Source organism: Amphibalanus amphitrite, unplaced genomic scaffold (genome assembly GCF_019059575.1).
Source record: "Amphibalanus amphitrite isolate SeventyFive unplaced genomic scaffold, NRLGWU_Aamphi_draft 000817F_arrow, whole genome shotgun sequence".
NCBI classification, from domain to species: domain Eukaryota; kingdom Metazoa; phylum Arthropoda; class Thecostraca; order Balanomorpha; family Balanidae; genus Amphibalanus; species Amphibalanus amphitrite.
This window is the reverse complement of record NW_024882311.1, coordinates 306,150-311,000: the sequence shown is the minus strand read 5'-3', so window position 1 is coordinate 311,000 and position 4,851 is coordinate 306,150. Positions and strand designations below refer to the sequence as shown.

General features: G+C 42.8%; 1 long non-coding RNA gene across 1 annotated transcript; it reads left to right on the top strand.

Moving 5' to 3' along the window:
• Window positions 1-261: 261 nt before the first annotated feature.
• Window positions 262-4,411, top strand: LOC122366576. Its single transcript, XR_006253911.1, has 2 exons — window positions 262-3,839; window positions 4,026-4,411. It is a non-coding gene; the product is annotated as an uncharacterized LOC122366576 (long non-coding RNA).
• Window positions 4,412-4,851: the final 440 nt, after the last annotated feature.

Below are 4,851 nucleotides of genomic sequence, written 5' to 3'. Positions count from 1 at the left end.
GAAGGTGGGAAGGTCCCTTTAATCGTATTTGTGTAAATTAACGTATTCTGTCAAATACCGGCGTCGTATTTTGGTGCCGTCCATTCTTAAAATCATCAGTTCACTTGCAGACGATGATTAGAAGCTTTGCTTCCAATGGAATGCACGAAGCAATGACTGCATAATGCATTCTTTGTTTTAAAAACAAAACTGTGCAATAAAAATTGCACAAAACTTGTTCGATATCTAATCTACCTTTGGTGGCTTCTGCTTACCTGACAGTTCATTTATGTATCCACATTGCTAGGAAGCATATCATCCGTCTAATCCAAACATAAACTATTCTCGTTGTTGAAACTGGTGACGCACAAGCTGACGTAACGTTAGTGGAGACTTCATCTCAAAAAACAGCCTGCATGGGCTAAAATCCCGGGGGGCGCGTATGGCTCGTATCATTTGCGAGGCACGCGACGGGAGCCTTGAGGAGCTTTCCATGCTAGAGCGCCTCTAAACCCAGGTCTCACTTGGAGATCGATCTCACTCGGAGATCATGAGTCTGTTGTAGAGTGGCGTCATTTTACGTCCAGTCCACCGAACCAGTGTGCACAATTGCTGGCGGTGGATACCAGACTCCCCCCACGGGTCGTCATGTGCGAGGCAAGGTCGGGGATAAGATTTCACGGCAGCAATTGAAGATAAAATTGAGATTCTTTATGTAAATGCTATTAGGCTGCTACATTTGCACAATGAGTGAGTGCAAAGCTTCTCTTTAATTGATATTTGTCATTATTCAAGCAGACTATTGCCTAATACGTCTGAGTCTACATTCACTTTATCCACGAAAATGCTTCAAAATCGCGTTTTTCGTCGGTAAATAGCATTGTAACCTTGCGTCAGTTGACACACGCTTTCACTGCCGCATCCGGACTCTCAGTGCATATTTGTCTATGCATCATGAGCTTAAGTATTGTTTCCTTTTTCGTTAGATCAAGCTTTAACTTGTAGCGCTTAATCGCTCATGCCAAGCAAAGTTTGCGGACTTGTTAAAGGTTAAAAGAAAATATATTTCCTTCAACAGATGTCTATAAAATGAGGCTGCGAATGAGCGGTTTTCTTCTGGCAATGATGGTACTATAGCACGTTGCTAATGGAAGGCGGTCAAAAATAAGATTATTTGCAGTTGTGCTTCATCGTCACTTATTTGCCAAATGCAATTTCAATTGCTGCTGTTATCCCCGGCTATAGTGTCTACGGTGGCGAGCTTTCTCCGCGGACCTTCAACTTCAAGACCTTCTACTTCAAGACCTTCAACTTCTAAACAACTAAAGGGATATTCTCGTCATACTGCACTGTCCATGACGTGCATGTCGGGTCATCGACATGCATGTTCAATACCATCAGTGCACATGCTGCACCAGACTATATTTACGGACGTTGACTGTTTGCTTTAGGCACTGTTTCAAGCATTGTACGATGGCGGATAACAAAAGTACCTATTTGTTAACGTTTTCAAGTTCCATTCGGAGTATCCGAAACTACGACGCAATGTTAGTCGGAAAAAACGTATCTAGTTAATCATGTTATCGCATGATGTTCTTGTTCATTGGCAAACATTATTTCAGCAGTCGATACGTGCTCCAAACTTCAGTAAATGTTACTATATAGTCCCCGTTCGTCACAAACAACCGTTGACATTTCGTCAACCTCAAATTCGAATATATTAACCGTTTACACGCACGAGAATATCCCTTTATCCAAACTAGCTAGTGTGTCTACTGTTTTCTTACTAGGCAAACAAAAGTTTGTCACAGCATGTGCGCAGTTCATTTTACCTCAATGTGCATTTATACTAAAAGTCATTCGTCCACAAGCAAGGCATTTGCGCTATTGACGCAAGCTTTCATGAAGGCCAAACCAATGCTGATTCGTCAATGCTGATTGTCAGCTTGAAAGTAAAGATGAGCAAAGTGGTTCAACTGAATCTTATGGTTGCAGTAGGGCATATTAGAAGTAAGTGACAAGTATGTGTCAGCAATTGCTTATGCTTCTTAACCCTAGATACTTTTGATTCAATCCTTTTAGTGATGACGTAATGTGGCAGAAAACAGTAGACACACTTAACCTCATCGGGAACCCTGAATGATTGGTATTTGTGAGCATGTGTGCCTGTGAGTGTGTAAGGGTGGATGTGGGTGTGTGGGTATGTATGTGCGTATGTGAGGATGTGCGTGTCATCTTACAAGTAATTTAGTGAATGAGTGCATAGGTACTAGTTTTCAAGTAAATACGTGCATGAGTGCATGTAGTCAGTGGTGTATGGAACTCGCATTGTGCCTGCCTGCTGCCAACGAAATATGCAAGCCCACACAGAGAAAACAGTTTTGTTGTGCGAAACTTCATGCTGCTGGCAGGGTTTACATGCAAGTCACATATTGTAGGTCTACCATAAGCAGAGCGATGTGACATCTGATAAGTAACTCACAGCAACACATACTCTACATGTCCAGGGAAAGTGAGTTGTGCTCGGAACAGATTGGCCAGACAGTTTGTCCTATCAAATTCAGAATTGTTTCATCCTCCTCACAGTTGTCATTAACACTTCATGAGCACACATTATTGCTAGATCTGAATGCCAGCTACCTATTGCACCGCTGGCACGTAGTTGGAGACAAAGGTGCCGCCAGTTTTCCACCTCGCTGCTGATACAATGCAATACTGCTACAAAATGTCCGTGTTCTGTGTTTTTAGTGTTGTATGTTTGTATATGAGTTTTGCGTCGTGTGAACATTACCTACATGAGTTTAAAGTGTTCCCGCGAAAGTAGGTACTGAATTAGCTCAAGCCAGCATTGCGTTGCGGATATATTTGTAGGTCATACAATGTTTTATGGCGTCATTTACGACACTTTCTGTTTTTCTTGTCGTTGTATGCACGTGAGTTGTGCCGCATGTTGCGCTTGCAAATCATGTTCTCAATGTCATTTTCTTTTGGTACAATTGGTCACCACTACACATCACTCGCATACACTCGCCCAAGCAAGTCGGATATCAATCACTGTCCAGAAGTGCATGATGCATTCAACCACGCATAGAACACTGGCACACCAAGAATATGAACTCACGCAAAAACGAGAGGGCTATCACACGACTTCGGATTGGACACACCGGTATCACACACAACTACATCATCACAAGAAGCCCGAGACCGAAATGCAACACCTGCAACACTTTCATCGCTGTCAAACATCTGCTACTCACATGTCCACAATACCAACACCACAGGACAAACATACAAACATACTGCAGAGACGCCAACATCCCACTAACACTCACAACACTGCTCGGGGACTTACACCCCGAGCTAACAACACTACTCATCCACTAAAGACACAACACTGGGCTGATCAATGACCTGTAAATCTCCTCCCCTAGAGCCAAGGACAAAAAAGCCAAAAAAGCCAAAAAAAGAAGCCAAAAAGAAAAAAACAACATTCAAAACAATGAGAATCAAAATAAAAGACCCCAGAATGGCAAAATGGCAAAAACAAAAAACAGAAAACAAAAAAAAAGTAATAGAAGGGGCAATCCGGCTACCCGGGAGGAGATAGCTAGGAACCCTGACCCACCCCTCAGCCCACCCTTACGAGCCAAGAAGACGACGGACACTTCAAGACAACGGACGGACCAACAACGAAGACGGACGACAGAACCGGGCCCAAATACAGAACGCTGTGGTGGCCCGTAAGCCACAAATACCATACCATACCATACCAGTGCATCATGCAGCAGAAGAAGCTTCATTGAACACACTCGTCATCATGAACGGCATCTAGGAGCTTCATGAGTTTGGATCTGTGACCAGTAAGTGGAATGGGAGCATAATGGTACACGCTACTAAACCTGATTTTTTATAAACAAAAACATTACGTTTATTACCATTTGGAGGTGATGTGTTTTATTTGGTCATAGTGTTAATGTAATGTTTGATCATATAGGTAACGAAAAGCGTATTGAAAACGTTTATTCCTTGTTCTGATGTGCCTGCAGGTTGATTTCGCAGTATCCAATGGCAACGTGTATGACCAGGCGCCGCTTGGACGCCTTGTCCAGTCACGTCTTCTGGGACTGTGTGATGACTGCCTCTGCACTCTCAAGTGCCAGTTTCTGCCTCCGGCCTATTTCTTTATCAAAGGATGCTGTTAGCTGAACGAACAGCTCTGCTCCAAGATTCCAAACGTTTTTACGGTATTGTATGCCTACAAAACGTTAGTATTTGGTAATAGTCGGATGAACTGACCTTTATGGGTGGGTATTCAACGTGGAATCAAGTAGGCTTGTAGCCCTCTGCCTATTGACTTCTAAGGGTTTTAGTAAAATTTATATAATATCTCATCTGAAATGCATTTTCACTCTCAGTCGTCGAAATTGAAAAATCATAAGCTTAGAAATCCGCGGACTTGACATATTATATTTTCTCGACGATTCGTTTCGACTTGCCGTCATGTCAGCTAATCATCCGCTGCTTCTCCTATTTTCACAGGTGCATTACCAGTCGTCTTTACCGTCGATACCGTTGAAGATTTTACCGTCGATCAGGGAGCACCCATTGCGCTGGCCGTTGCTGGCACTTTTTTATTTGTCACTAGCTATTAGTTATCTGCAGATATACATTAGCCACCTGTGCACCCGCTTACACAAGCTCTCATCATCTAGTTCTACGTATGTCTGTGTTTGTTTTAATTGAATTGCCAATGAATTCGGTAGACATGCTCCGCCCGCAAACATGTACCACATGATGCAGTCCACTGAATGTAGCAGTTAATCACTCGTAAAAAGCAGTCATGTTTTCGTAATAGTGTAGGTTTGCATCTAT